This window comes from Manacus candei, unplaced genomic scaffold (genome assembly GCF_025592945.1).
Source record: "Manacus candei isolate 608988 ecotype Guabito, Panama unplaced genomic scaffold, ASM2559294v1 h1tg000180l, whole genome shotgun sequence".
NCBI classification, from domain to species: Eukaryota; Metazoa; Chordata; class Aves; order Passeriformes; family Pipridae; genus Manacus; species Manacus candei.
In genome coordinates this window covers 536,690-559,526 of record NW_026138228.1, presented here as the reverse complement: position 1 = coordinate 559,526, position 22,837 = coordinate 536,690, and the positions used below count along the sequence as shown (strand labels likewise).

The 22,837-nt window shown below is 51.1% G+C and overlaps 1 long non-coding RNA gene across 2 annotated transcripts in view; it reads right to left on the bottom strand.

Moving 5' to 3' along the window:
* The window catches only part of LOC127463915 (uncharacterized), a 31,399-nt gene extending 9,144 nt beyond the window's left edge, over positions 1-22,255 (bottom strand). Inside the window, exons 1-2 of one of the 2 annotated variants that reach the window (XR_007901078.1) lie at positions 22,207-22,255; positions 20,968-21,077 (exon numbers count right to left, since the gene is read on the bottom strand). This is a non-coding gene — a long non-coding RNA (uncharacterized LOC127463915). Of the gene's footprint in view, positions 1-20,967; positions 21,078-21,221; positions 21,496-22,206 lie in introns of those variants that run through there. The other variant, XR_007901077.1, reaches the window with a different exon arrangement.
* Positions 22,256-22,837: the final 582 nt, after the last annotated feature.

The window sequence follows — 22,837 nt, the reverse complement described above, 5'->3', positions numbered from 1 at the left end:
TGAAAGCCCCTCCTGAGGTGTTCTGTGCCTCCAGGAACAGGTTCATGACTCCCTGGCTGAGAAAATACAAAGCAAATGGATAAAGGATACTTAAAATAGAGACCCTGCCTTTTTCTGAGATCTTTTTAGAAACAAGGCACGAACTGAACTTCAAGAACATGAATTTCCTCAAAGGGAAGAGGAGGGACCTGGAGAGCCCATTGCACAGCAGCATCCCCAGAGGGCAGGGACTGAGGGCAGCCCTGGGGCCAAACCCTTCCCTCAGGGATGCCCTTTCCTCTCACCAGCTGAATTTCCTTGTGGCCAGAAGGCACTGAAAGGGAAAGGCAGTGCTGCCAAAGGTCCTGTCTCACAGCTGCAGCCGTGAGGAAGAGCAGGGCTGGGTTTGCCCTCCCAGCCCCAGATGTGCAGAGCTGGGTTAGGGTAAGGAAATCCAGACAGGCACAGTCTGGGCAGACACTGCTGACAGAACAGAGCTGGGGCCACATGTGGAGAGATCAATGCTCAGCACTGCAATGAGAGACACGTGAGATCACTCAGGGCTGAGGCCCCCAGTCCTCAGAAGGTGGCACAGCACAGGAAACAGGGATTGCAAACAGGGCTGGCCTCTGCTGCCCCAGTGCCAGCTCCAGAGTCCCAGAATCCACAATCTCCTGAGCTGGGAGGGACCCCCAAGGACCATCCAGTCCAACCCTCAGCCCTGCACAGGCCCAGCCCCAAGAGTCACCCCCTGTGCCCCAGAGGATCAGCCAAACCCTCCTGCAGCTCTGGCAGCCTTGGGGCTGTGCCCACTGCCCTGGGGAGCCTGGGCAGTGCCCAACCAGCCTCTGGGGGAAGAACCTTTGCCTGAGATCCACCCTGAGCCTGCCCTGACACAGCTCCAGCCGTTCCCTGGCTGCTGTCCCTGCTCCCCCAGAGCAGAGCTCAGTCCCTGCCCCTCCTCTGCCCCTGCCCAGGAATTGGAACTGCACTGAGGTCTCCCCTCAGTCTCCTCTGCTCCAGCTGAACACACCAAGTGCCCTCAGTGTCCTCCCATGCCTTCAAATCAAGGCCTTTCCCCATCTTTGGACACTCTCTAATGGCTCAATAACTTTCTTATATTTGGGTCAGTCAATTTAGTTCCTGAGGAGTTACCCCAAAATAAGAGAGCACAGAATTGCTGTTGTGCCCCCCAGCACCCAAAAAGGGTGTGGAAGGAGCCCCAGAGCCAGTGCCCATTGCCCAGCAGGATCATCCTCTCCAGGCAGGGCTGGGATGGTCCTGGCAAAAAGCAAAGGACAAGGGGAATAATGGTTGCAAATTGGATCTAACAGCATTTCTGGGGAAAAGACACCTGAACCCAGGAAGCCCGGAGGGGAATTCTAGTCAGCGTGGGGAGGCACGTCCCAGGACTGCTCTGGGAGCTCAGAGCCAAGAAAAACATGTGCTGTGCAAACAGACACTGTGACAGTCCCACCTGCAGCTCCTCTGCAGAACCAGCTCCCCCAGGAGCCCTGCCAGCCTCCCAGCCCTTCCCACCATGGCAGCCCAGCCCAGCTCCTCCCTGGGGTCTCCAAAGAGCTTGGCCCCAGGAAGGATCGTCCTCCAGGAGTTTGTAGCCTCTTGGAAACCTCCAGGCTCACTCAGCAGTAATTTCCATCAGTGATGGTTGTGCACTCAGGCTCTCCTCTATCAAGACACCTCCACACCTCCTGCTCAGTGCTGTCCCTGAGCCTGGACCTGCCTGCTGAGCCCCTGCGAGCTCCCCCCTTGTGCTGTGCCCCACAGACACCCCAGAGCCACGGGGCTCCTTGTCCTCTCTCTCCCTGGCTACACTGCTCCTGTGGATCCCAGCACAGCATCTGACACCCCCTTGAAGAACCTTCTGGTGGGGATCCACCTTCATCCCCACACAGATCTCTCTCTCCCCACACCAACCATTTCAGCGCTTGACAACCAGTGTTGGGTTTTTGTGACTAGAACCAAACCCAAATCCAGTCATTTATCTCCAGACAACCACTGTCACCTCCAGGGAGGTGATTATCACCTTTATCACCTTTCTGCCTTGAAACAGGGCCAGCAGGAAATCCCAGCTATGAGTTTGAAGACAACAAAGCTTCTCCAATGACTCAGTCACTTCTTTTTCAGGTGATAAAGCCTGACATCTACCCATCTCATCCACAGATGTGATATGGAGTGCCCACCACACCAAATACCCAAAACAGGCTGCCCAGAGAGGCTGTGGCTGCCCCTGGGACTGTTCAAGGCCAGGTTGGAGCAACCTGGTCTAATGGAAGGTGTCCATGGGGGTGGAACAAGATGATCTTTAAGGTCAGTGCCAACCCAAACCATTCTGTGATTTTATACCATCCAAATCCACAGCCAGTGCCCACCACAGCCCTGCTTTGCTGAGTCTGCAGTGGATGCTCAGAGAACCTTGGAGAGAAGATGTGCAGAACTTCACCCTCCAAGCTCCATGTCCACCCTGAGCTGCTCCTGCCACGGCTGCACCACTGCAGGGGCTGCATGGAGGAGTCACTTCTCTCCTCTTGGTTTATCTGCCCTTGAGAGAAACCTTTTGCAGTCACCTGATGAACTGAGAGTGGCACTCCAGCACCAGGCAGGTTTCAAGGTCTCCACATACCAGACACAGTCTGGCTCTGGGAGGAGAAAATTTCTCACCCAACCTTAAACATCTCACTTATCCCTAAATGTGAAAGAATACCCTGAGCTGGAAGGGACCCCCAAGGATCATCCATCCAACCCCTGGCCCTGCACAGACACCCCAACAATCCCACCCTGGCCCTCAGAGCAGTGTCCAAACCCCCCTGGAGCTTTGGCAGCCTTGGGGCTGTGCCCACTGCCCTGGGGAGAAAGAAGGAAAGAGAGAGAAAAAGAGAGAAAAAGAGAGAGAAAAAGAGAGAAAAAGAGAGAAAGAAGAGAGGAAGAAGAGAAGGAGAAGAGGGAAAGAGAGAAAGAAGATTACAGAGAGATAGAAGGAAGGAAGAAATGAAAGAAAGAAGGAAGAAAGGGAGAGACAGGGAGAGAGAGAGAAAGAGGGAGAAAGAGAGAGAAAGAGAGAGAAAGAGAGAGAAAAGAGAGAAAAGAGAGAAAAGAGAGAAAAGAGAAAAAGAGAGAGAAAGAGGGAAAGAGAAAGAGAGAGAGAAACAGAGAGAAAAAGAGAGAGAGAGAGAAGAGAGAGAGAGAGAGAAGAGAGAGAAGAGAGAGAAGAGAGAGAAGAGAGAGAAGAGAGAGAAGAGAGAGAAGAGAGAGAAGAGAGAGAAGAGAGAGAAGAGAGAGAAGAGAGAGAAGAGAGAGAAGGAAGGCAGGAGCCCTGGGCAGCAGGGCAGTGTGTCCTGGGCAGCCCCAAAGGGGTGGGAGCAGGAGGCACCTCCTGCTGCTGCCCAGCCAAGGGAAGCCAAAGGCGGCCCCGGGAGCACCGTGTGCGGGCACAGAGCCAGCCAAGGGGCACCGGGATGGAGGAAGGGGAGAGAGGAGGACAAAACCCCCATCCCTCCCCAAACAGCCCGAACAGAAACAACCGGCCCGGGGGCACCTTCCTTGGACCCCTCGGGGTCACGAGTGGGCGGCTGGAGTTTGGTCCCACGGGATGGGGGGTGGTTGGGTGGTTGGTGGGGGGTTGGTGGGTGGGTGGTTGGTGGGTGGTGGTTGAGTGGTTGGTGGGTGGTTGTTGGGTGGTTGTTGGGTTGGTGGTTGTTGGGTGGTTGGTAGGTGATCGTTGAGTGATCGTTGGGTGGTTGTTGGGTGGTTGGTGGGTGGTTGGTGGGTGGTTGGAAGGTGGTTGGAAGGTGGTTGGTCGTTGGGTGGTTGCTGGCTGGTTGTTGGGTGGTTGGGTGGCTGTTGGGTGGTCATTGGGTGGTTGCTGGGTTGTTGGTGGGTGGTTGCTGGGTTGTTGGTGGGTGGTTGCTGGGTGGTTGCTGGGTGGGTGGTTGGTGGGTGGGTGGTTGTTGGGTGGTTGTTGGGTGCTCACAGCCACGTTCCAAGGCTCCCCCGGGCAGGGGGGTTGTTTTAAGGGCTGTCCCGTGTCCCCGGGGGGATGCTCCGTTCACGGGCAGCGCTGAACCAGCAGCTGTTGGTAACCCAGGGACACAAAACAAACCACCCAGGGCAGAGCAAAGGCTTTTGTCCTGCAAATCTTAGCTTGGGGTGCCGAAAAATCAAATTAAAATTAAAAAAAATAATAAATAAAGGAAAAAGAGAGAGGAAAGGGGTTTTCCTTGGGGCTGTTTTTCCAGCGTTAGTCCTGCAGATGCTCAAGAGCCACGTGCCAGGAAGGAGGTTTGTACCCGCTGGCACAGGGCACCACCAAGCCCTCAGGCTCCACTGTTTGCATCCCAGGAAAACCTGGAATTGCTGCCCCAAGTGCTGCACTTGCAGAGAGGGTGTTGCTCCCTCCAAAAACACCCTTCAGCAATGAGGTGGGGCCAGGAGAACACGCTCAGGGTAATTTGGAGGCCAGAGCAAAGTAATTGTATTTAAAATATATATATATATTTATAACCTGGTTTGAATGCTGTTAAAAAGCCACAACCACTTCTTCAGAACTGTCTCCTGCAACAAGCCTGTTGCTGTTGTTTCTTCTGGAGAACTAATACCTCCAGCCCAAAAATACAGTGAATTTCTGGATGTTCCAGCAAGAAATTAAAAATTTATGCTTTCCTTTGTTGCAGCCTTATAATTTCTGTATAAAATGTACATACATTTTATATAACTTTTAATATATATATATAAAATATATAAATTTTTATATATATAAAAATATACAAAAATTATATTTTATAGTTTGCATAAATAAATAAACATATATATATATATATTACACATACAACATTCTGGTCTGGCAAGTCATCAGCTCACTTTGCAAAGGTAAATGAGAAAAAGTGGAATATGAAGGAAACAGCATTAGATAATTAAAAGAAAAGGGTTGGATTTTTTATTTTATTTTTTTTTGTGCTATTCTCCACTAGCAAACACTGTCACGAAAGTAAAAGAGCACAGGAAGGTACCAGGAAACTACAGAAATTTCAGGATAAGCAGCAGTATTTAGGGTTATAGGACATGGGATGGAAAATCAAGCGACAATTGCTTGTGGAATCAGAGGAAAGTTGCCCAGATAATGCAAGTTTTAAAGGAACATTGGTATTTCGATGAAAATCCAAGTTAAAAGCATATTTATGGGCAGGGTAACACAGAGGCCAAATGGGCAAAACCTCTTCCTTGGAATATGCAGTTTTCAGGAAATGCAACTTTTTTTTGCTTTTTATATTCCCTAGAAAATGTTCTGAGATAACCCAGGAGGTTTTTATTTTCCATTCTGCAGAGGCCCATCCTGCTCCACCCTTCCCCACGCTCATCTCTCTTCCCTAAATGTCCCACTATTTGTTACCTTGGGACTCCTTCCCGTTTCTTTTTCTTTTTGACTCCTCGTGGCTCCTGAAGTTTTGTTTTGTGGGAGTGAGGAGTTCTCTGTGACCACTCCTGGAGGGGCTGCAAAGCCACCCTAAGAACACAGCCATGTCTGTGCACAATTCCAAGGCACAAAAGTCTCTTCTGACTCTGCCAACTCACCAATAATTATTGTGTTTTCACTCTGGCTCTTCTCACACGAGTGTCACAAATGTGGGCACAACCAGTGGGGTGGAAAGGTTTAGGAACTATCCCTGAAAATCAACTTCTGCTGCCAGGGTGCCTTGGCCATCACACAGAGACACTGAACCCCACCAAAACCATCTCCTGAGGGTCCTCACCCCCAGCAGCAAGAACTGGGGATCCTCTCACACCTCAGCTCTGCCAGTCCTGGAATCATGGAATGGTTTGGGTTGGAAGGGATTTAAAGACCAACTATATCCACCCCTGCCATGGGCAGGGACACCTCCCACCAGCCCAGGTTGCTCCAAGACCCATCCAACCTGGCCTTGGACACTTCCAGGGATTCCAGGGGCAGCCACAGCTTCTCTGGGCAACCTGTGCCAGGGCCTCCCCACCCTCACAGCCAACAATTCCTTCCCACTATCCCATCTATCCCTGCCCTCTGGCAGTGGGAAGCCATTCCCTGTGTCCTGTCCCTCCATCCCTTGTCCCCAGTCCCTCTCCAGCTCTCCTGGAGCCCCTTTAGGCCCTGCCAGGGGCTCTCAGCTCTCCCTGGAGCCTTCTCTTCTCCAGGTGAACACCCTGGACATGAAATAAAATCACAGGTAGGAAAAGACCTCTGAGATCATCGAGTCCAAATGACATTCTGCCTGTTCTGATCCAGTGGAAGTGGCCTGTTGTCTGCCAGCAACTGTCTTTGCAGGCTTCCCTTAGGGAGGCACCCACAACCTTTTAATTATTGACCCTGTAATGCAGGGCAGAGGGACATTATTTGCCAGTAATACAGTCCCAGAGGAGCTGCCCTCGTCTCTAATTTTCCAATCAGCAAATTGAATTCCTGTGTCCAAGCAGCCCTTTCCCTCCCAGCTCCCCATACCCGTGTGTGGAGCTTGTGTTCCAAATAGCCAGGTTGGACATGAGGAAGAAATTCTTTACAGAGAGAGGGATCAGCCCTTGGAATGGGCTGCCCAGGCAGGGGTGGAGTCACCATCCCTGGAGGTGTTTGAGACTGGATGTGGCCTCAGTGCAAGGGATGGAGGGACAGGACACAGGGAATGGCTCTTCCCCCTCTTCATTGCCCTCCTTTGGACACTCTCGAATGGCTTCATATCTTCCTTATACTGTGGTGCCCAAAACTGCCCCAGGATTGCAGGTGAAGCATCTCCCACATTTCATTTGAACAAACACTCCCCCTGCCCATCCCTGGCTGCTCACAGACACTTCCCAGCTTTCCAAGGAGTCTGAAGGAAGCCCAGAGCTGCTGAGTCCCCAAGCAAACGAGGCTCAGGAGTTCCAGCGAGTCCCTGAGAGCTGCAAAGGCTCGTTAATCCTCTCCCAAATCCACTGATGTCACCAATCTGCTGCACAGTCCCCACTTCACCCCATCCAATAACCCAGATCTCTACCAGGGAGCCACAGCCCTCCTTCCACGCTGCAGGAGCTCTCCCAACACCCACCCCTGCTCCGGAGGGCTGGGCTCACACCCCCAGCACCGGCAGCTCTTCACACAGATCAGATCACAGGACGTGCTGAGCTGGAAGGGACCCACCAGGATCATCGAGGCCAGCTCTGGAGGGATCAACCCCATGGAGGTGCAAACTGCAGGATGCCAGCACTGGGCTTGACTCAGAAAAACATTTAGGAATGTGCTTAAGTACAACCTGATCCAGGATGGCAATTAAACACACTCTTACAGGCAGGCACATGCCGGAATGCTGGCCTGGAGGGCGATGCTTTCGGAAATCGGGGCCCCTTCCAAGGAAGGCACAGTTGTTGGGTGGATTAACACCCACTGCTTTGCACTGCTGGGGTCTGCAGATGTGTGAACAGGCTGGGGAGACAGGAAATTTGGAAGCCTCTCACCTTGACTGGCTTCATCAGGCAGCTGGTGTTCAGAGAATATTCTGAATTATTCTCTGCGTCCCAGTGGCCGACGCAGAATTGAACACACTCAGAATCACAGAATGGGGCAAGTTGGAAGGGACCACAGTGGGTCATCTTGTCCCACCTCCCTGCTCAAGCAGGGTCGTCCTAGATCCCACAGGACTGCATCCAGACAGTTCTGGAATATGCCCAGGGAGGAAGATCTGGGCAGCCTGTTCAGTGCTCAGTCACTGCAAAGGGAGGAAGTTCTTCCTCGTGTTCCCAGTCCCCCTGCCTTTCATCCCAGGCTCAGGGTCCTGCCTGGCAGCACAATGACCCCCAGGAAAGCCAAAGGGGTCACAGGGGCTGCCAGAGACCACCCCAAGCACTGCCCTGTCTGTATTAAATCCATTTAATTCTTGCTTTGGCACCGTTTGGTGCCTATTCCCATTTCCAGCAGTGGAACAAACAGCTCATTGCTGTTCTCTCTGGGATGCAGTGCCAGGGAGGGTTCTGCAGACCCCTCTGCCCAGGCTCAGCCCATCCTCATCCTCAGGTTCCTGCTGCACATGGCACAGTGATTCCTGCAGCTGGGAGAGCTGCCAGGGGGAGAGGGGACTGCAAACGTGGCAGGGGGAAGGAAAAAAAGCTTTTTGCCTTGTTTTTCTCTTAGTACTGACTTAAGGAAATGTTTTCTTTCTTGTTCCTGCAGACTACAGCATGGGTGGAGCTGAGTGAGATGCTGCTACAGGAGTTACCTAAAACTGTGGAGTCATAGAATGTCCTGAGCTGGAAGGACCCCCAAGGATCATGGAGTCCAACCCTGAGCCCTGCACAGGCCCAGCCCCAAGAGTCACCCCCTGTGCCCCAGAGGATCAGCCAAACCCTCCTGCAGCTCTGGCAGCCTTGGGGCTGTGCCCACTGCCCTGGGGAGCCTGGGCAGTGCCCAACCAGCCTCTGGGGGAAGAACCTTTGCCTGAGATCCAACCTGAGCCTGCCCTGACACAGCTCCAGCCGTTCCCTGGCTGCTGTCCCTGCTCCCCCAGAGCAGAGCTCAGTCCCTGCCCCTCTGAGGAAGCTGCAGCCCCCCCTGAGCTCTGCCCTCGGGCTCCTCTGAATCCTCCACATGCCTTCATCACCTCCACCAGCTTCACTTTTGCTTTGAGCCTCCACTCAGGGGTCTGTGGAGCTCAGAACACTCTGGACTTCCAGCAAACCAGGAGTAAAACAGGTAAAAATGACTGAGCTGAATGAGAATTCCCTACATCAGTGTCAGGAGTGGGAAGTTGGTGCTCTGTGGTTCCATAGGAGGGGAAAAAATGCACCATCCAGCCCCAAAACCAGCACTGGCTCCTGCCCAGCACAGGAGCAAGAGGAGAAAGCCCAACAGTGTCCAAAGCAGACCAGGGCACCAAACTGGAAGTGCAAAGGTGCTCAGTTCTGGGGTGTCTCCAGAGACAACCCCATCCTGGCCCCAGGTAAGGGAAATCAGTGAGAAAGGAAAGAAAATCGGATTTAAAAGAGATTTAAAAGGCTGCTCTGCTCCCTGCCCGGGTTCAGCTGTGGTTTATCCAGCTGCAACGAGTTTACATTTCTAGTAAACTTAATCCTGAACTCCTTGGGGTGGATGTTCTAAGAAAGGAAAGAAACTTCATTACTTAGTACTGGAGAGCTGCACCCACAGTGAGCTGTTCAGGGAGCCAGTCTGGGACTGAAATCTCCAGCTCTGTGCAACTCCCAGGTATTTCTGGGTGTAGTTTATATTGTTTTTTTTTTTTTTTAATTTACTTCTGAAAAAAAAATACAGGGTTTTTTTGTAAAATCCCAGATTTTTCAATTAAATATTCTCACAATATCAAAGTGCCATTCAGCTTCTAAGTACAAATGATAAAATCTAGCAGAGAATCCAGAGCCTGCCAGGCTGAAAGCAAGCAATTCACCTCCAAAAGAGCACTCACCTACTATTTCTATGAATAATAAATACATTAATTTATTAAGTGAATAAAATTCAGGAGACCAGAACTTATGAGCAGCTGCGCTGTGAGGAACCTGTGTGAGGATGGAACACCCAAGCCCCTGGATCTGAAGATGAAACTCAAAACTTTCCTTTCGTTTTCTAAAATTTCTTACAGGTTAAAACAGTTCTTAGATGAGAAAGTCCTAAAATTCTGTTTCTTTGGGATGCCAGAGACCTGTGTCTGTTTGTTCTGCCAATACACAGGACAGGTTGGAAGGGGGACATTGCACATGGAAGAGCTCGGGAGGCCAAGCTCTGCTCCAGGTGAGCACACTGTGCCAAGGTCATCCCACAGGCAGCAGGGAGGGGGGGATTCTGCCCCTCAGGTGAGACCCCCCTGCAGAGCTGCCCCAGCCCTGGGAACAACAGCACAGGGACGTGGAGCTGCTGGAGAGAGTCCAGAGGAGGCCCCGGAGATGCTCCAGGGCTGGAGCCCCTCTGCTCTGGAGCCAGGCTGGGAGAGCTGGGGGGGTTCCCCTGGAGAAGAGAAGGCTCCAGGGAGAGCTGAGAGCCCCTGGCAGGGCCTAAAGGGGCTCCAGGAGAGCTGGAGAGGGACTGGGGACAAGGGATGGAGGGACAGGACCCAGGGAATGGCTTCCCAGTGCCAGAGGGCAGGGATAGATGGGATAGTGGGAAGGAATTCTCACCTTTGAGGGTGGGGAGGCCCTGGCCCAGGTTGCCCAGAGAAGCTGTGGCTGCCCCTGGATCCCTGGAAGTGTCCAAGGCCAGGCTGGAAGGGGCTTGGAGCAACCTGGGCTAGTGGGAGGTGTCCCTGCCCATGGCACAGGGTTGAATGAGATGAACTTTAAGGTCCCTCTTCCCAGTCTGTGACTCCATGATCTTCACCTCTAACTGATTTTGTTTGGTTCCAGTCCTCACCACACACAGTTCCAGAGTAACCAGAACAGTCACTACAGCTGCTCTGCAGGAACTAGAAGGTTCACACTCATTTTCATGCACCACCACAAAACCCCCTTGTTTTTATAGAAACTCCCTTGTCCCTGGTGCCCACAATAAAATTCAATTCCACTCTGTGTGACCAAAGCAGGGAGGAAATTAGTGGGACTGGAGCAACATCACAGCCCAACCTGCCCAGAGGCTCTTTTTCTGCCCCAGGATCTGCAGCTCAGGTGAGGAGGAGCAGAAGCTCCCAAGGGCTCCAAATCCCATCCCAGAGTTCAGCAGGAGGGAAATGCAGCAGCTCCTTCCCTCAGCTGAGGAGTTCAAGCAGAAAATTTCCCTGCTGGTGCCTTCTCCCAGCTGTGGTGTTCTTGTTATTATCTGTGTATCTCCTGGAGAAAATATTCCTGGGGCTGCTGCTCCTCCAGCTTTCAGGGAAACTTCAGTGTCTCTGTGTGTTAATGGGAAGAAAAGAACTCTTCAGGGCTGGGGTGGAAGTGAAACTCCCCCTAATTTAATTTCAGAATAAACAAACCCTCCCAAATCTTTGAACCTGAATTATTTAGCACAAAAAGCCCGAAGAATTAAACCCTCCACTGACACCAGGAGGATGTGGTGGTGAGGAGCACGTGGGAAGCAGAGAATGGCCAAATGAACCCAAGTCATAGTTTGAACTCATTCCCCTGTTTATGTAGATTTTTAAAGGTTTAATTAAGCCACCACATCTTAAGATGGGATTTTCAAAGCTATATAAGCAATTTACAGGAATCCAGGCTCCAAAGGGCAGTTCAGGTGCTCAGGATTCTTTGAAAATCCTCAACTGCTGTAATAGAATTAATGTTCTCCTCTAAATTAAATATGTATTTAGACAAAATAACCCAGGGCCACGGAGAGGAGTTACAGATGATCCCAATCTGAGCATGAGGGCAGGGTTAGATTCACATTTTACTTCCATGTTCACATGTCAGTGTCAAATATTCAAAGTGTAAAAGTTCCAAAATTAGGGTGTCTTCAGGCAAGGAGTGGTTGGGCAGAGTCACCCAGTGGTGACCAGTGTTACCTGTGACATCCAAATTAACCAAATCAAACCATCAGCCAAATCTGGCCAAATTCTGTCCCTAAAGCTCTAGATCTGTTTAAGCTATTTAAGATAATCTAAGTCCTTATATTGGCACAAGCTGTTTAAAATGATCTAAGGCTTTAGATTGGTTTAAGCTGCTTATGCAGCTTTAAGGTTTTAAAAGGTTTAGGCTGCTAAAAAACATTTCCCCCAAGCAAGTGGGGTTGTTTGTTGGGAGCTGGTTGTACCATTTCACAGGTTTTAATATGGTGCAAACATGGAAACTGGAGTAAAATATTTGGCTTGCAACACTAAAAGTCCAAGTCAGTCCCAAGTCTACAAATACTGATGATTTCTCCTTTACAGATGATTTCTATTGGCATAAGTCTGAGAGGAGTGGATGCCATAAGGGAAAGCACCAAGAACTCTCTCTCACTTCTTTAATGAAAGAAAAGGAAAAAAGTTCCCACAGGAAATCACACAAAAACTTGATGTAATAATTCCACCTCGTTAAAGTAAAGTAGACAATATATATAAACCCAACAAATTCAGCTTTCCTCTCCTCCTTTCCAGCACTGTAGCACCAAAACAGGGTTTCCCCTCTCATGCTCTTTTTGGGATTGCACCCATTTGCCAGCACAAAGGGATTTCAAATCCAAGGTGCCCACGTGGTGCTGGAAAAGCTCAATACAAGACCCCATTATCCACACAGGCACTTGAGCAACACTTCAGTATTCCAGGGGGTCCTGGAACACACAAGGGCCAGGAGGGCTCTTCCAGGGGGCCAGGATGGGTTCCATTCTCATCTGTATAATTCTATATATTTTTATATATATATGTATGCATATATATATATATATAAAGATGTATTTTATATATATAACAGGTATTTTACATATATAATTATAGTATATATATAATATAGACATAATATATATTATATTCCATATATTACATACACAATATATATTATATATTATATATATTATGTTTATATATAATATAAACATATATTATATATAATATATATTACATATATTACATATATATAATATATATTTATATATATAGTCTAAAGGTACACACATATGTATAAATATATATAATCCTTTGCAGCCCAGAATTATCCCCACTCAAGCAGATTTTTTGCAAGGCCCATGACCAAGCCTCAGGATACTTCAAGTGAACTTCCCACCCCGCTGAGCTGCAGAGGTGGAGCTGCAAGGAGCACTTCTGCTCTTTCAGTCCTCCCTGGTGGGTCCAGCTGGGCTCCAACCCCCCCCAGAGCACAATTGTCCATGAGTTGTGTGCTCTGGGTCCTGCTCCGACCCTGCAAATGCTTCCCTGGCAAGGCACAGGAAGGGGGATGAGACCCGGGAAGGGGCTGGAGCAGCAGGAGCAGCTGAGGGAGCTGGGGGGGCTCAGCCTGGAGAAAAGGAGGCTCAGGGGGGACCTTCTGGCTCTGCAACCCCCTGACAGGAGGGGGGAGCCGGGGGGGGTCGGGCTCTGCTCCCAGGGAACAAGGGACAGGAGGAGAGGGAACGGCCTCAGGCTGTGCCAGGGGAGGCTCAGGTTGGACATCAGCAGGAATTTCTCCCTGGAAAGGGTGGTCAGGCACTGGCAGGGGCTGCCCAGGGAGGTTTGGAGTGCCCAGCCCTGGAGGTGTCCCAGGAAGGCCTGGCCGTGGCACTCAGTGCTCTGGGCTGGGGGACAAGGTGGGAATGGGGCACAGGGGGATCCATGGGCTGGGAGGCTTTTCCCCCTAATTGATTGTGTGATTCTGGGAGCCCCTCACCTGCTCCAGATCTTGGGCTCAGCCCCCAAAGGTTTGGTCCCACCCAGAGCAAAGCTCAGCCCCGACCCCCAAAGCTCAGAGTCACCCCCAGGGACAGTCCCCCCCATCCCTTGGGCAGCTTGAATTTCCTTCCCAAAACACTGGGAAAGCAGGGCAATGCTCCTGCTCGAGGGCACACCTTTAATAGACAGTGGCAACAACATATTTAGTTCCCTTTAGCCCATTAGATCCCCACAATTTCCAGTTTCCCCAGGGAGGGGACGGTCCCAATCATCCCTCCCTCCCATGAGATGCAGCAAATGTGGTTCCATCAGGACAAAGAGCTGTGTTTTTGGGCATTGGAGCACAGGCAGAGTGGGCAGAGCCACCCCCTGCTCTCATTTACACAAACATAAAGACAGAGCATCTGGCCATGTGTCAGAAGTCCTTAATTGCATGATCGAGCTTATCTTAAATATCTATTTATTGAAAGTCGTAAATGACACAAGATTGCAGTTTCTCTCACAAACACCCCGCAGACAAAGGGGGGTTGTGATTACACATTCAACCTCCCGCTTCCTTATTCCATCTTTGCCTTGCTTAACTTCCCAGCTCGATGGGATATTAATGCAGGAGTCCTCCCCCTCCTCCACCTTGGCAGTTTGCTCTGGAGCACCAAGTTCCTTTGATGGTTATTCACTCGGGGAGAACCACAAAAGTTTGTTCATAATCAAAGATTTTCTTTGCCTGAGATGCATTTCTGACCTGCTTGCACAGACAGCACGAGTCCCTGAGCAGCTTTTGCAGTGGCAAACACTGAGCAAAATCCAAGTGACTGAGGAAAAAAATGGATAAACACTGACAGAAATAGCAACAGGAGCAACAGAAACCTGTTCTGTGCAGTTAGATGGGAAAATTACCCTCTTGACTTTCACTTTCCCCAAGCTCTGTGAGGAACAGGCTGCTCAGGGGTGGGCTCATGGCTTTAAAGCGTACAGAGAATCCCAAAACAAAGCACAGGATAACTATGGATACAGGCTAAGAATAACTGTGGATGTGGACTAATTGCAGCTTCCTCAGAGTCCTCCTGAGCTGAGGGTTATCATATGATCTGCAAAATATTCCTGAGTGATCACATCACTCCAGGAGACAGCTCTGGGAAGTGCAAGGCAGTGCCAGAGCCATGATTTACCCGGGAGGGAACAGGCCCCCATTGCACCCCAAAATTCCAAGGGCAGAAGGAATTTGGGTCCTGCCAGGTGCAGGCCTGCAATTGGCAGAGATTTTATGCAGCTTTCCCGTCACTTGTTGCATCCCTCTGTTCATTGATAAGGCAAACTCCAGCTAAATCACTTATTCTGGGAGTTGAGTTGCCTTCCTGGTATTGCCCATGGAAGTTTTCCAGGATGTTGGTGAGTGCTGGTGTTATTTACATGGTGCTAACACCTGGTTACTTGTATTATCCATCCCTGCCAGCTGACAGAGGGGGGTTGGAATTGGAACATGGAATTACAATAGGAAGTGAAAGGAGCCTGGAGCTCCTCCCCAGAGCCCCCCACGAGCAAAGCCCACCCTCAGCCTGGCACAGTGCCCACTCTGGACTGCCCAGGATCTCTGTCCCTGCACAGGGACACCTCCTTCCTGGGGTTACCATTCCCTGGCAGGCATCTCCTCTCTGCTGTTGTCATCTGGGCGATGACAAAATGATGATATTTTACCATCTAAACGGTGGAACACCCTGAAATCTCCCCCAGGGGCAGGCTCTGGGAGCTGGACCCTGCCCCAGCAGCACAGCTGGGCTGGTGCCACCAAACCCCCCCAGCTCTGGCATCTGCTGAGGTGCCAGCCAGGAGCTCAAGCCAAGGAACAACATTTTTGCCTCAGAAGGTGAATATTTCTGTAAAAACAGAAACAAGAAGTCTTTTGTCTCTAAACCTGCCTGTAAACACCAAGGAGACCTTGGGGAGCACCAAGCCAACCATCAGCCACCCCCTGCTCTGGGAGGTCGTGCCCGTGCCCTCCCTGCAGGGGCACCTGAGCACGTGTTGGATGGAGGAAGGCAAATAATCCCCATCCCGTGCAATTCAGGAGCACAACCTTCCACAGGACTCTCATTCCAGGTCCCCATGGCTTCCCAAAGGAAAACTAAATCCCACTCGTGCTCAGTCCAATGTAACTGAGGGGTAAAGTGATTTAATTTCTGCCCCAGCTGAGAAACACCTTTTGCTCTCACTGTAAACCAAGCCAGGTTCAACATTCCAAAAGACAACTCATTTGGCTATAATAATTTCTATTAGTGACCTTATTTATTTAAAGGTGTAAATTTATTTATTTATATAAATATTTATTTATATAAATATTTATTTATATAAATACTTATTTATTTAAATAAATATTTATTTAAATAAACATTTATTTAAATAAATAAATTCCTATTTATTTAATTCTTATTAATTCAATTTAATATTTAATTAATTACACCAATTAAAAATTATTATTTTAAAATTTAATTTATTTTATTATTTATTTATTTAATTAATAAACTCCCCAGCCCATGTTCACCCCCTGACCTGTTCCCTCCCCGCTTTCCCTTGGCATTCCCTTGTGTCTCTTGTCTGGGGACACAAAGCCACTCCAAACATTTCCCTGGGTGCACACACATCTCCTCCACTTGCCAGGTAGCAGAGCTTTTTTTTCCCCTGCATAGAATTACTGTCCAATGAATTAATCAAAGTTTTAATCAAGGCTATAATCAAACTATCCCTGAGGTTGATGTTGTGCTTGCCTGGGACATCCCGGGATTGTCTGGAGAATTCCTTCCTCTCCACGGATTCCCTGCAGCAAGGAGTTTGCAGGAGAAACCTGGCCAGGCTGCTTTTGAACAGCCATTAACAACAAAACAATCTGTTTGTCTCAGTGATTTTCATTCTCCCATGAAATTCAGTCTGATGCCAGAACCACAGGGAAAAAAAAATTGAAAATATGAGTCCAAGCAACCAAAAAGTGGCTCCAAAACTGGGGTGATTATGAAGATGCCTGCGAAGGACAGGGTTGCAGGGACTCTGGAAAGCAGCACAGAACCAGGTAAAGGCCACAGCAAACAAGAAAATGGATGAAAAATTTTGTTTTCATGGACTAAAACACACAGGTAAAGGGGAACTGGCTGGTGGGGATTGGAAATGCCTTTGAAACCATGGGATGGACAAGAGTTAGAGGGATGGACAAGAGTTAGAGAGTCTGGGACTGGGATGATGCTCGTGCAGCTGAGCCTGTCCCAGAGCCTGCTCTTTTGCACTTGAGCATTTCTAAAATTCCATGTAAAATTCAGTTTTTCCTTTGGTTGTTCCAAACACCCAGACTTTTTTTTTGTTTTGTTTTCAAAGCCATCCTTCAGCAGTAACACTAATGAGGTAAAAAACACCGTGATGTACAAAATACGCTTCAACTCTACAGACAACTAAAACCAAAAGCGGGTAAGAAGTTTAGTTTGGATCTGAGAAGGGTTTTCAAGGACTCTGCAATCGCCCCTGCCATCACCACGAGCAGCACTCGCCTCTCTCACTGCTGCTTTAAGAGTCATCTCTTCTGGAGTGACTTATTTCCAGCACATCACTTGTTACTTCAGCCTTTACTCATTGGCAGCCCCCCAGCCCGGGGCTGTGAGTCAGCAGAGCCCTCAGTCCTCCCTCCAGGGAGGCAGGAGATGCTCCAGACACCCGTGGTTTTCTCCTCCATGGCATTTACTGTCCAAGCTCCTCTCCCAGGTTCCCACACGTCCCAGGGCAGGAGCTCGAGGGGGAGCGAGAGAAGGACAATGTCTCTGTGTTGCACTGGGAATCTGGGCTGTTCCAGGGCTGGAAAACCCATCTGAAGGACTTGAATCCCATGAGCCTGGAGCAGCAGGGCTGTGGGATCCTCCTCTCCCAGCTGCAGATCAACCAGGATTAGGGTCGGGGTCATTGGGGCATCCTGGGTCACAACATCCCATCCAGCCCTCGGCTGGGACCAGCAGCTGGGCTCCTCCTGGGGACCATCCCAGCAGCTATTTCTGGGCTCCCTGGGGATTCCAGCAGCATCCCATGGCCCTGGACATGAGGGTTTGCACACACAGCCCCCTGAGAGACCAAACTGGCCACACCACGTGCCCCGTGCCTCCCTAAATCATCCCGTCCCCAGAACCAGCAGCCAGTTGGGACCTTCACCCCCACCAGAGCAGCCACTCCCCCAGGAGTGCAAAAAATGACATGGAGCTCCAGGGATTACCTACCCAGGAAAATATGTTTCCCCCTGCATTTCCCTGCAGCACCAGAGTCCACCCAGCAAATAATGAACTAAAAAAAAACAACAAAACCCGACCCCAGTGAGTGCTGCTGTCTGCAGTTGGAGCTTAGAGTCAAAACTTATTACTTGTATTTTCAATCTGCCAGGGACTCACACTGAGATCTTGGCCAAGCAGCTCCCCTTCCCTCCTCCCTGTTTCCCAGACAGAAGAAAAAGTAAGACACAGAAAGGTTAAACAGGAACAAAAAAGGCCATGCTGGTCCCCCCCACCTCAGGGAACCACCGAGATCAGAGCGGAGCAAATCCACAGCTTACACAGCTGGGATGTTTCCATTCTTGGCATAAAGTTTCTGAGCTTTTTAAAGACCTAAATGAAGAGATTTGGGTGAATCTCGACATCCCCTTTGCAGCAAGGTCAGAAATATGGTTAAATACGGGTGAGCAACCACCAGCCCTCTGAAATATTTCTGAAGATCCTTTTCAGATGACAACACACACCTTTAAAGAGGCAACTAAATCCAAGCTGGGCTTTGCTGGTCCTTGGTGTGTCCCTGTATCCCACATTGTACATCTGCATTAACTACACAGATACAGCTGCACGTGGAGAAAAGAGATATTTTTTAGCCCCCTCAAAATATCTGGAGTTGTTTGTGCTCCTACCAGCACGAGGCAGAAAGATTCACTCACAGCTAGTGCAATTAAAAATTATGGGTTTAGGTCAACAGTGTGTTCCTGCTCTCCTGGCACTGATCCCTTCCTCACCAGCTCCACACTGTGAACAGAGATACATTTCTGGGAACTGCTGGCCCAGGTGGAAATCCAGAACTAAAGTGCACCTGAGGAGGAGGCCTTTAATCACTCTGACCCAGGAGGCTCCCCTAGGGCTCCATAAAACTCCTTGGCCCATCAGCAGCCATCTCAATTCCCAGCAAATATTTCCATGACAGGCCAGCCACAATCATCACCAGGAAAGGGCCAAGATGCTGGAGAGCCATTTGGAAGCTACAGCCTTGCATGTTATACATGTTTATGGGAGTTTTACAGCTGTTTCAAGCAAAATAATTAACGGTATCCCTTACAAGGAAAATAATGCCCAGCATCCTTCCCAAGCATGAGCCAAACTCTGGTGCCTGGGAGAGCTTCATTTCCCTTTCTCAGGAGGTGATGAAAGGATAAAAGTCAGTGAAGCAGAGCCACCAACTCCCACCAGTCCTAAGATGGGAGATTTCCTAACAGAGCAACTCCTGGCAGGACTCAGATGCCCCCAGCTCTGCACAGAAGCCCCCTGAGCCAAAATCCACCGGGTCCTACTCAGGCTGCTGGAGGAGGGTTTGGGCTGGGCAATGCTCAGAGGGGTTTGTGGCACAGCAGAAGCCCGTGCCCTACACAGGAGACACTTTGAGAGTTAAAAAAAAAACCTCTCCCTCCTTAGTTACCACCCATTCGGGCTTTTTTGGGGAGGTTTCTCATCCAAAATGTTTTCCGTTCCCAGCAGAGCGAGAGCTTGGGGCTGGAGAGGAGCAGCACGTGGTACTGCTGTGCAGAGATCCAGGCACACAGGCTCATCCAAAGGAGCAAGGAATAAAGACCAACCCCCCCCACATACACATTTTGTTGCAGCTGGAAGAATTGCAATCTCCAAAAGGAAAAGAAAAATAAAGTAGCGATGGACACGCTCCTTCCCCAGTACGACGTGGAAAACAGGGAGAAACCACAGTCCCACAGGACCAGTGGCCTCAGGACCAGGGAGAGGAAGGTTTGGGAAAGATCAGTGTTCTTTCCATCCCAAAGCACGAGGCTGGGGGTTGCCAGCACCCGGCAGCACTTGGATTTGTGTTTTCTGGCAGAGCGGGAGGTCAGGGGACACGAGGTGCTCCCAGCCCCACCAAAACCAGGTGCAGAGGGATATTCCCCTCCCACTGGCTCCAGATTTTAATCCCATTCTCCTGCACACGCCTCCATATCAAACTCTTAATTAAAAATTATCTGATTTTGGGAAGGGGGGCACAGACTTCACGGTAAGTTTTGGTTACTCTTCCTCTGTCAGGTTAGACCTTCGCAAGTTCTCTTTCTAGGAAGCCTCAAGGGGTTGTTTATATAAAATGAGCATTTTATTTCATGTGCTGCCCACCCTCAGCTCCCACAGTTAATTGGGGTAAACTTTTTTGCAGATCCTTCCCTAAACAGTCAGGGGAAAAAACTATAAATAACCTGCGTGCACACAGAGAAATGAAATATATGGCTCCAACACAAGTAAACACCGCAAAATATGAATGCAAACTTCCAGACAAAGGGCTAATTCCTGCCCTCGGAGGTTCATCCAGCCGAAGGAGCTGGTTGATCCCGAGGAGGGCTGGATTTGGCCCTCGGAGAGGCCACTGCAGTCGGAACACGGCAGCAAAGCCGGAGCCCCGGCGGGAGCCGCGGGCAGGTACCGCAAGGGCTGCGGATCCTCCTCCTGCCTCCACCGGGAAACTCGGGCTCCCAAAGCACCGACCTCGGGCTGCCCCAAAGCACCGACCTCGGGCTCCCAAAGCACCGACCTCGGGCTGCCCAAAGCACCGACCTCGGGCTGCCCCAAAGCACCGATCTTGGGCTCCCCCAAAGCACCGACCTCGGGCTCCCAAAGCACCGACCTCGGGCTCCCCCAAAGCACCGACCTCGGGCTGCCCCAAAGCACCGACCTCGGCAGGATGATGCCTGAATGTCAGCCCCTGTCTCGGGAAAATAAGATCGGGCAGGGAGTGAAAAGCCCAGCGCTTTGTGCAGGGATTCAGCTGTTAAAACGAGGGTTGGGATATTATTTTTTAATATCTATCCCCGCGCTGTAGCCCCGGGGAACAGCCGGCTGCGCTCCGCGGGGAGCACGAACGCAGGCTGGGAAGGGAGCAGGCCCTGGGCACTGGCTCCAGGAGGAGGACCGGGCTCCCCGTGGAGCAACATGTCCATTTTCCAGCGCCGCAGTGGCCGGGATGCCCCGGGAGCCGCGTGTCCCTGCGCACGGCCGGGTCCCTCTCGCACGTCGCTGTCACACACCCGGCGCTCGCTGCCTCCCTCCCTCCCACCGCCCCCAGCGCTGCCTCCCACCCGCCAGCGCTAAAATAACCATCCTCTCTCCCAGCACGTTGGGAGAAAATGAAGTTGCTGTCAAGCGACGATAAATTCATGCGACAGCCAGCGCTAATTAAGCGGCAAAGTAGCTGCGAGCGCGGCGGGGACGCGGCTCCGGGGCCGGGCTGTGACACCGCCGGGCTCGCCCAGCGCTCGCCCAGCGCTCGCCCAGCGCTCGCCCAGCGCTCCCGGCGCGGCCACCCGGCCATCCAGGCGCCCTGTCCATCGGGATAGGAGCGTCCGAGCGCGCCCCGTGGCAACCTGACACCTTTCGGGAGGCAAAATGGAATCTCGCCGGCCGCAGCGAGGGAGGGGGGAGCGAATATGCGCGCAGAGAACAACAAAAATAGCGACAAAAGCCCCCGTGCCTACCTTTGGTGGGGGCCGGCGGGCAGATCCCGGAGCCTTTGGGGTTGGTGGCTGTTCCCTTCTTTATGAAATGTTCGGCTCAGCCGGTGCTATTTGCATTCTTTCATTAGCACCTGTTTCAAGTAAGGAAGGAGAAAGCTCATTACGAGATCAGCTTCCTTTCAAAATAAATTATTCAAAAAAAAAAAAAAAAACAACGTAGAGATGCACGCTGCCAAAATAATAATAACGCTAATAAAAAATAATAAAAAAAATACCACATGTATATTAAAGCCCAAAGTAGGCAGTTTAATAATGGGAGGTCTTGCAGGTTGTGAGCATGCTCCAGCCGGAACAAATCCTTCCTCTGTTATTCCTCTGAATAAAAATAAACCACGAGCAAGAAACCCAAACGGAAGCTTCCTCCTAGAATCCCTGCTGCTGAAAAATATGTAATAAATTCAGCCCGAAGACGCAGACTCTAATCAGCAGCTGTTTTCTGGATCCAAAGCCAGCCAAAGCCTCTCTTGTCTTTTCCCACTATGAGTCTAGGCCTTTTTGAAAAGGGTTTTAACCTTTTAAAGACACAGTGCACCAATTATCACTTCTGGAGGACTGTCACTCACGGCGCAGAGAAATTAATAAAGCGGCAGCGACGGCACCGCCGGAGCAGGGGGAGGGTGGTTTGCACTCGCAGCTTTGCTTCGGGAAGATTATTGTAGGATTATTTTTTTTAATAGGTCCCCCTCGCCTTTGGGAAAATAATAATAATAATCATCTGAAAACTTGCCACCCAGCTCTGGGATAAATGCAAAGTCATTATAAAAATGAACAGCTGGTGGATGCCATTCCGGGAGTTCTACGGTCGCTCCCTGTCAGGGTTAAATTTGTTGCAAGTGAATTTGAGGGATTAACAGTTTCCGTGCCAGGCGGGGGTGTGAGAGGGTTAATGACATGCGGAGCGGAGCTCTGTCAAGTGCTTCCCATCAAACTAAGGATCAGGCTGCGAAGTTTGAACCGAGCAGCCCTGGCACAGCACTGAAGCGTTCCTCCAGGAGTGACATTTCGGGTTTTTAGCAAACCCCACCAAAACCCCCCTTAAAAAAAAAGCTCAGCCCTCCACTAAGCGGCACCGCAAAGCGCCGGGGAGCGGCACAGCCTCCCGGGGGGACAACGCTCTGCCACCGAGTTCCCAAAACTGGGGGGCCCCGGGCCTGGCACCCCCTGGCAGCGTCCCCCTGGTGCCACCGGCGCCCGGCCCACCTGGGTGGCATCGGCATCGTCCTGGTCGGGGAGCGGGGAGCGAGGGGCCATCCCCGGGGCTCTGCGGCTCCGCTCGGGCCGCTCCTCTCGGCAGCCCCCGGCATGCGAACCATCGGGAGCGAGCGGCTCTCCCGCCCTCGCTCCCCCTCTCCCCTCTCTCCCTCCTCCTCCTCCTCCTCCTGTTCGGCAGAAAATTATCATATTTCATGTGTCGCTGCTCCAGCCCCGCCAATCGCCGCGCACCCGCGGGCCGAGATGTCCGGAGCAGCCCGGCATCGGCCGCCCCTTCCCCCGGGACCCCGCGGGCTGCCACCCACAGCCCTGTGCCCCCTGGCCCGGCGGCACTGCGGAGACGGGGGATTCTGCTGTCTGGGGGGGGTTCTACCCCTTTGGCTCGGCTCCGCGGGGCCGCAGCTGCCAACAACTTGACCTTGACCCCGCGGTTGTGTCGCGCTGCCAGCGAGGAGCGTTTCCTGGAGGATGGAGCCCCGGCACATCTGCTCTGCTTCGTGGAGCTGCTTCTCCCACACCGGGACATGCCGAGGGGGTGCTTCACTCAGCCCAGAGCCATCTCCAGGGGTGCAGCTCGAGTTGCAGGTACTGCTGCTCGCAGGGATGGTGGCTCACAGAT